At 42.5% G+C, this 9,421-nt stretch overlaps 1 protein-coding gene across 7 annotated transcripts in view; it reads left to right on the top strand.

Annotated features, from left to right (window-relative positions):
- The first annotated feature begins 78 nt into the window (after window positions 1–78).
- The window catches only part of CCSER1 (coiled-coil serine rich protein 1), a 1,459,660-nt gene continuing 1,450,317 nt past the window's right edge, over window positions 79–9,421 (top strand). For 6 of the 7 annotated variants that reach the window (XM_051819560.2, XM_002716991.5, XM_051819561.2 and 3 more), the window contains exon 1: window positions 79–502. The gene's annotated coding sequence lies outside the window, so the exon portion shown is untranslated. Of the gene's footprint in view, window positions 503–653; window positions 902–9,421 lie in introns of those variants that run through there. The other variant, XM_051819559.2, reaches the window with a different exon arrangement.

Here is a 9,421-nt window from a genome sequence, read left to right as displayed (position 1 = left end):
CTGGAGGCCGCCTCCGCCGCACCCCACCCCCGCGCCCTCCCCGCTATAAAGGCCGCGCTCGCCCGCACCCTCCGCACAGCCCGGGAGCGCGGCCTGCCGGGGAGGTGGCCTCGCACCCCGTACACAGTCGCACTCCGCGCGCTCACACTCCTGGAAGCGCCTCCCCACGTCCCTCCCCTGCCCTCCTCTAGCTCTGCTCTTCTCTCCCTCACCACAAATAGTCGCCGAACGACTGCCAATCCGCCTCTCTCTCCACAACATGACTGACTGGGAAGCGGTGGCTCGGGCAGAGCGGCTCTGCTGGCGCAGGCAGGAGGAGCAGGAGGATTATTAAATAACGCAGCTCGACTCCGTGCAACTGGGAGTGGAGCGAAGGAGCCCTACGGCCGAGACGGGGGAGGGAGGGCAGAGGAGGGGACCAGGAAGGACACCCCCGTGCCCCGAAGACACAAATCCCTCAGTGCCCGGGAGCAGCCTTAACCAGCGGCGTGGAGCCCTCAAGGTAGTAACGCCCCTGGTGCCCCCGCGTCCGGGGGGTTGCGCGCCGCGTCGCCGCTGCGCCGGGACTGCACCCGGGGGATGAACGCCCGGCAGGTGACCGCGCGGTGCCCGGGTCGCCTGGGAGCAGCCCCCAGCTGAGGCCCGGGGCGCCGGCCGTGGGCCCGGCGTGCGCCGCGCGGGGACCTGGCCTTCCGGGCGGGGTGGGAGGGAGGCGGACGGGCTCGCTCGCCGCCGGCCCGCGACTCCCAGCGCGCTGCGTGGCCATTTCCTGCGCGCTCGGTTCCCCGCGGCGGCCCGCTCCAGGGCGATGCGGAGCGGGGCCGGCCAGGGAGGCAAGAGTTGGCGCAGGCTCCGGGCTGCCCCTCCCCCCCCCCACTACTTCGCCACCCAGGTCCCGCAGGTAGGGGCGGCAGGCCAGCGCCAGCGCCCGGGCAGCGGGGGACGGGGCGGGGACGGCCGTGGAGCGGGGGAAGGGGAGGAGGTGGCAGGGAGCCGGAGCTCCCGGAGGAGCCGCAGTGCCGGGGCCGGGACCGCCTCTTGCCTCCGCCCGCTTGTCCTCTGGCGCCGGCTTCCTGGATTGGAGGCGAAAGCCTTCCCAGCGGCGGCTGGAACAGCAGTGACTTTGAGTGAACAAATTGCTTTGTGGTGGCGCTTCAAGGGCCCCTGGGTGCGTGTGCGTGTGCGTGTGTGTGTGCGCGCGCGCTCGTGTTCCTTCGTGTGTGTTCCCGCTCGGGACTAATCACTGCCTTGGTTCACCTGAGCAGGAAGTCAGCCCCGCGCTGAACCGCAGGTGGCTCCGCGGCCCCCCTCGACCGTTGGCTGCGGTCCCGATACCAGCTAGGGGCTGGGGTGCGCGCAGGGGTGACGGAGGGATTTGTGAATGGTGCTGCTCTGCGCGTGGCGGCTGAGCCTTGCTGATGTCAGGGAGGAGGTATCCGGAGTGAGAAGAATGGCTATTTATGGCAAAGAGTTGTGAAATTTCTCGGGGTTTCCTTGAGTGTATCCTGAGCGTCTCCCTCCTCCTCTACTCTCTGAGAATGAGAAGCAACCCCCTCCTACCCGCCCCGTCTCGTGGGACCTCATGTATTTGCAGGTAGAAAGAAAAATCCATTTTTGAAGTCACAGCGCTCTTACCTTTTAATGTTTTTATGACTTCTCCTACCTCTCCTCAATGGGAGCCTTAAGACAGAAAATCCCTGCTTAGTTTTAACAGCTTTAATTTCTGAAATCCTTTCGCTTGGATACCTTCCTGCTGAAAAGTAACCCCCGCTCCCCACACTTAAAAATAACATACTCATGTTTTACATAAAGCCTTGGGGAGGACAGAGAAGCAAACAGCTAGTTGTTTTATATATCTGTTGCTACCGATTTTTTTTGAAAGCTGGTTCTTAAGGGGAGGTTTTTAATCCTCTTAGTCCAATCTACAATGTAAGTTGTTTCGGTTTCTTTTTCTGTTGCTTTGTAACAGGTACAAATTCCAAAGATATACCTTGAGCCACAGAACTGACCTGGGGCAATGTCTGTCATACTTGAGGAAATTTATATTCTTAGAAGTAGCAACCTATGGAGCTGATGATTGGGGTGTTATTGTAATTATTGTAAGACAATGTCCCTAATATATGATATTGAGATGTTTCTAAGTGCTTGCCTAACATAGACACTCCTTCATGTAAACCATACAGCAGGGACAGAGAAGGAAGGAGAACTGGTCAACCTACTGTGGGAAATGGTTTGTCTTCCTGAGATTTCTGAGGACCCTGATGTTTGATCAGAACACATTCCTCCAGGGTGAATGTAGCTTTCTTTAGTGGTCTTGTTTGTTTGAAAGATAAAGAGTCCAGAATTTGATATTTTGATTGGGTTAGGTTCATACTAGTTCAGAACATATTCCTAATTTTGCATCTTATGCAGTATTACGTTAGTCTTAGATTAGAACTTAGTTGGAGCTCCCCACTCTGAAAAGTTCACTGCCCCAAATAATTGATAAGTAGAGATAATGCTAAATTTAAAAATGTAGTGAATGAATTCTATTACTGCACTCATGTAAAGTCCCATTGATGAATATTTCTGTTACTGTCAGAGAATCAGCACTTAAAGATACTTACACTGTTAAATGTTAATTTCCATCAGACTCATGAAGTATAGGATGAAAACTGTTTTTACAACAACAGTTATTCAACTTTGCATTGTATTTTGTTACTCACAACGTTCCCGTGACAGGCCTATCATGTGTGAAGTGCTGCCTAGGCATTGTGTAGGACTATGAGGTCCCCCCTCCCCATTCTTCACAAACTACTGGCCAGTTGGGAGGAATATGATGTTGATGCTTAAACACAGAGTTAACAGCCCATGACAATAAGAGATTACATGTCTAATGAGGACTACGGGAGTTCAGAGCATGACAATAACATTTCATACTGAATTTTGTTTGAAAAGACTTCAGGGGATGAGGCAAGCTCTTGATCATAAAGGATAATTAGGAATAATAGTTTGTGGGTGAGAAAAAATATAAAACAAAGATGCAAGTCTCATGGAATTATAGAAAAGAAAAAGACATAAGGAAAGATAAGTTTGCTAAGACATAGGTTGCAGTATTGCTAGGTATTGTACAGAGTGCAAGATGAAGCTGCCTTTGATATATGAGGGTTGGTAATTCTATTCTTGGAATTCATTGTCAATATTCTGTAGCTGAGAAGATGTCTTTAACTTTATTTTGCCTTTTAATAAGCAACACATACATGCATTACCTCAGTAGTAAAATACTGTACTTATATATAATTTTTTTAAGAATTTTTGACAGGCAGAGTGGACAGTGAGAGAGACAGAGAGAAAGGTCTTCCTTTGCTGTTGGTTCACCCTCCAATGGCCGCCGCGGCTGGTGCGCTGCGGCCGGCACACCGCGCTGATCCGAAGGTAGGAGCCAGGTACTTATCCTGGTCTCCCATGGGGTGCAGGGCCCAAGCACCTGGGCCATCCTCCACTGCACTCCCTGGCCATAGCAGAGAGCTGGCCTGGAAGAGGGACAAATGGGACAGAATCCCGTGCCCCAACCGGGACTAGAACCCGGTGTGCCGGCGCCGCTAGGTGGAGGATTAGCCTGTTGCCATGGCGCCGGCCATAATACTGTACTTATATATAAAATGTATTTTAGGGATAGGTGTTTGGCCTAGCAGTTTAGCTAGCACTTGGGACACCCACATCCCCTGAGTGCCTGAATTTGAGTCCTGGCACTGCTTGTGAGTGTAAACCCCTGCTAATATGCACCCCAGGCAGCAGCAGGTGATGGTTCGAATACTTGATTCTCTGCCATTTATATGGGAGACTCAAATTGGATTTCTGGTTTTTGGCTTTGGCCTGGCTCAGCCTGAGCTGTTGTGGGTATTTGGGGAATGAATCAGAAAATGAGAACTCTGTGCCTCTACCTCTCCAAATAAATATGTAATTTAAAACAAAGAAAGCATACCTTAAATATTTAATCACATCATATGGAAATGTTAAGTTTGATGTTAATGACAAAGTGTTGTAGTTAAAACCTATTTATGTTGAGATGCTTTGGGCATTTTAAACCTTAAGTTTGTAAAGAGGAAGTGTGATGATGTGTGAACAGAATGAATGAGACCTGAGGATTTAACACTTAATTCTTCAAATAACATATGAAACCCATTAAATAACATTTGCTATATTTTAATTTTAAAGTTAGACTGATTAAATCGATTAGACTAGATTTTAAGTTATTATGTGCATCCACATAATAGTTCACCTATCCTTATTTACCATGAGTATAGAGCTATGATTCTGAGTTTATGGAAAACTTTCCAGATTTATAGCAAAATCTTAAAGATACATTATTTTTCAGTAAATAAACTGTACCAAATATAGAAGCAAAGCTGTATATATGCTAAATGTATGTTTCTTTGTGCATGTATGCTTGTGATTTATTTTGGACACAAAGCTGTTAAAATGTATTTCTTCATTACAAGAGAACGAGGGGCAGCATCTGCATTGACTTTGAACCTATCTATCTGATATGACACCCCAGAAGTATGTTACGGTGACAGTAAAGTAATTGTACACATATTAGATATGACTTTCAATAACCAAATGGAATTACTTTCAGATTAGTTGAATTAAAAGACTTTCTCACATATATTTTGTTGACAGTGAATAGATAAGAGTTATTATAAAAGTGAAAGCCTATTAAATCACCAATTTCATATTCATGTAAGAATAGAATGATTTCCAACATAGAGCACAAAACAGCCTTTATATTAATTAGTCTCTTTTGAGCTTGGTTTTGCACTGTGTGTCACAGGTATATCATTTGATAATATAATCTTGCCTGCTGTATGACTGACAGCTCTTGCATGATTTCCCAATTGGATAGTGACAAAATCTGTTTGCTTTATATTGAGGATATACGTTGCTATCAGCAATATTATCTCCACTATACAAGAGTGTCAGTTAACAGTGAAACATGAAGTCTGTGGTGGGAGAGCAGTCAGAAAAGATGGGGAGATTGAGGACAAAGTACTATAACAAAAGTAACATGTCTTACTATGAAGCTTAAACAAAATGTAAAGCTGATTATCTTACACTACAATTTATATAGTACCAAAGTATTTATTATCTGTCTTATTTTAAACAGCCATATTGTATTTTAAGCTATTTCCATTGTGGAATAAATTACAAAAAAAGAAAAATAAGATGGTGATTGGAAATATGTACTAGTGTCCTTGGTGTGATAATAAAATGTGATAAAAAGATTTCTGCTTGGATTACTGACATATGAAGTTGTTTCCCTAAATTTCTGGTCCTGTGCCTTGATATGTGACATTTGTTTTGCATTCTTTCCATTGCATTAAGAATTTTAACATTTTAATTAAACTGATGAAAATTTTAGAGAACCAAATGATGTTTTGATTCTAAATAAAATACAAATCAAGTCCTCTGCCCATTTCTTAATTGCATTGTTTTGTTGTTGTCCAGTTTCTTGAGCTCTTTGTGGATTCTGTTTATTAATTCTTCATCAATTGCATGGTTTGCAAATATTTTCTCCTGTTCTGTCGGTTGCCTCTTCACTTTGTTGAATCTTTCCTGTGCAGTATAGAAGCTTCTTAGCTTGATGTTATCTCATTTGTCTAGTTTTCTTTGATTGCCTGTGCTTCTGGGGCTTTTCCAAATAGTCTTTGCCTATGCCAATGTCTTGCAGAGTTTTCCTTTTGTTGTCCTCTAGTAATCTGATGTAATCAGGTTGTAAATTTAGCTCCTTGATTCATTTTGAGTTGATAAAAAGTGAAAGGTGAGGGTCTTGTTTCATAACTCTGAACTTAGGGATTCAATTTTCCTGACACTATTTGTTGAAGTGACTGTCCTTTATCCAGGAATTGATTTTAGCTGCTCTAATCTGTCAAAGATTAGTTTGTTGTAGATGCATGGATTGATTTCTTGGGATTCTGTTCTATTCCATTCCATTGGTCTACATGTCTTATTTTTGTTTTGGTATAAGACTGTTTTCATTATAACTACTCTATAGTATGTCTTTTTTATTTTAAGATTTATTCATGTATTTGAAAGTCACAGTTACACAGAGAGAGAAGAGGCAGAGAGGGAGAGGGAGAGGGAGAGTGGTGTCTTCTCACTATTCAGTTGGTCACAACAGCTAGAGCTGAGCCGATCTGGAGCCAGGAGATTCTGCTGGGTTTCCCATGAAGATATAGGGACCCAAGGACTTGGGCCATCTTGTACTGCTTGCCCAAGCCATAACAGAGAGCTGGATGCTGGATCAGAAAAGGAATAGCCAGGACTGGAACTGGTGCCCATATGGGATGTATGGGATGCCAGCACTGCAGGTTGTGGCTTCACCCACTTCACCACAGCACCAGGCCCTGTAGTATGTATTTTTTTTTTATTATTTTTTTATTTTTTGACAGGTAGAGTGGACAGTGAGAGAGACAGAGAGAAAGATCTTCCTTTGCCGTTGGTTTACCCTCCAATGGCCGCCACGGCTGGTGCACTGCGGCCGGCGCACCGCGCTGATCCGATGGCAGGAGGCAGGTACTTATCCTGTTCTCCCATGGGGTGTAGGGCCCAAGCACCTGGGCCATCCTCCACTGCACTCCCTGGCCACAGCAGAGAGCTGGCCTGGAAGAGGGGCAATCGGGACAGAATCCGGCACCCCAACCGGGACTAGAACCCGGTGTGCAGGCGCTGCAAGGCGGAGGATTAGCCTAGTGAGCCACGGCGCCGGCCCCTGTAGTATGTCTTGAAATCTGTGATTGTGATGCCTCTGGCTTTGTTTTTGTTGAAAATTGCTGTAGTTACTTGGGCTTTCTTGTGGTTTCATATGAATTTTAGCATTGTTTTTTCTAGATCTGAGAATGATGTCATCAGTGTTTTGATTGAGATTGCATGAAATCTGTAAATTGCTTTCGGTTATATGGACATTTTGATGATCTTAATTCTTCTAAGCCACAAACACAGAAGATTTTCCCATTATTTTGTGATAATTATCATAGAGATTGTTCACCTGCTTGGTTAAATTTATTCTAAGTTATTTGGTTCTTTTTGGAGCAATTGAGAATGGGACTGATCTTACAAGTTCTTTCTCTGCCATGTCATTGTCTGTGTATACCAAGGCTGTTGATTTTTGTGTATTTTATATCCTGTACCTTTACCAGATTCTCTTCTGAGTTACAATAGTCTCAGTGAAGTCTTTTGATTTCCCTGTGTATATAGAATCATGTCATCTGCAAATAGTAATAGTTTGACTTCCTCCTTTTGAATTTGTAGCACTTTGATTTCTTTTTCTTGCCTAATGGCTCTGGATAAAACCTCCAAGACATATATTGAATAGCAGTGGTAAGAGTAGGCATCCTTATCTGGTTCTGGATCTCAGTGGGAATGCTTCTAACTTTTTTACATTTGATATAATGCTGGTTGTGTGTTTGTTGTATATTGCCTTGATTGTGTTGAGGAATGTTCCTTCTGTACCCAATTAGCTTATGGATATTTATCAAATGCTTTATCAGCATCTATTGAGATAATCATATGGTTTTTATTCTTCAGTTTGTTAATGTGATGTATCACATTTATTGATTTGTGTATATTGAACCAAATCCACATAACAGGGATAGGTCCTACTTGGTCTGGGTAAATGATCTTCTGAAGTATTGTTGGATTCAATAAGCTAGTATTTTGATGAGTATTTTTGCATCTATGTTCATTAAGGGTATTGATCTAGAATTCTCTTTCTCTGTTGTGTCTTTTTTCTATTTTGGAATTAAAGTGATGCTGGCCTCAGAGGAGTTTGGGAGGATTCCCTCCCCTTCAGTTGTTTTGATGAGTTTGAGAAGAATTGTAATAAGTTCTTCTTTAAAAGCCTGGTATAATTCAACAGTGAAACCATCCAGTCCTGGGCTTTTCTTTGTCGGGAGGGTCTTTATTACTAATTCAATCTCTGTCTTTGTTATTGGTCTGTTTAAGTTTTCTGTGTCTTCATGCCTCAATGTTGGTGGCTTGTGTTTTTTCAAGAATTTATCCATTTTTCTGAATTTTTCAATTTGTTGGCTGTTTTCATAGCTGTTTGTACTAATTCCTGATGATTCTTTTAGTTTCTGTGGTATCTATTGTTACATTGCCTATTTCATCTCTGATTTTATTGACTTGTGTCTTCTCATTTTTTTTTTTTTGGTTAGTTCAGCCACTGGTGTATAAATTTTGTTTATGTTTTCAAAAAAAGGAGCTCTACATTTCACTGATATTTTGTATTTTTTTGTTTCAATTTTGTATGCTTCTTGTATAATTTTAATTATTTTCTCCTAATTTTGAGTTTAGTTTATTGTTGTTTTTTTGAGACCTTGAGATGCATTGATATCTCATTTATTTGATGCCTTTCTGATTTCTTGATGCAGGCACTGATTGCTATAAACTTCACTCTTAACCCTGATTTTGCTGTATTCCGTAAGTTTTGACATGTATTGTTATCTTAAGTTTTTTTTCAGGCATTTCTTGATTTCCCTTTTGATTTCTTTCTGTGACACACTGTTCATTTATGAGCACATTGTTCATTCTCCATGTGTTTGCATATTTTCTAGAGATTCGTTAATTGTTAATTTCCAGTGTCATTCCATTGTCAGAAAAGATACATGGTGTAAGTTCAGTGTTTTTTGAATTTGCTGAGACTTGTTTTATGACCTAGCATATGGTCTATCCTTGGGAAAGTCCATGCACTTATGAAAAGAATGTGTACTCTAACTGTGGAATAAAATGTTTTTTAAATAATCAGTTAGGTCCATTTGGTCTAAAGTGTTGATTATCTGTCTGGTTCATCTATTAATTGATGAAAATGGGGTGTTGAAGTCTCTTATTACTATGGTATTGAAGTCTATATATTTCCCTTTAGATCCACTAACATTTGTTTTAATTCACCAGGCACCCTGCCATTGGGTATATATACATTTCTTATAGTCACATCTTCCTGTTTCATTGATCCCTGAATCATTACATAGCACACTTCTTTGTCTCTTAACAGTTTTTGTGTTAAAGTCTATTTTTTGTGATATTAGGATTGGCAACACCTGCCGTTTTTGCTTCCCATGAGCATGGAGTATCCTTTTCTATCCTTTTACACAGTATGTGTGTATTTTTGTTGGTGAGATGCGTTTTTTGTAGCCAGCAAATATATGGGTCTTGTTTTTTAATTGATTCTTCTAGTCTTTATCTTTTAATTGGAGACTTTAGACCATTTATGTTCAAGGTTACTATTGATAATGTTACAATTTGGCTTTGACATTTTTCTATAAATATATTGTTTGCTTTGAATTTTTTTTTTATTTGACAGAGTTAGTGAGAGGGACAGAGAGAAAGGTCTTCCTTCATTTGATTCAGCCCCCAAATGGCCGCTACGGCTGGAGCTACGCTG

The sequence above is a fragment of the Oryctolagus cuniculus genome, chromosome 8 (assembly GCF_964237555.1).
Source record: "Oryctolagus cuniculus chromosome 8, mOryCun1.1, whole genome shotgun sequence".
Taxonomy (NCBI): Eukaryota; Metazoa; Chordata; class Mammalia; order Lagomorpha; family Leporidae; genus Oryctolagus; species Oryctolagus cuniculus.
The sequence above is the reverse complement of the archived record's forward strand: the minus strand, read 5'-3'. Positions and strand labels throughout refer to the sequence as shown.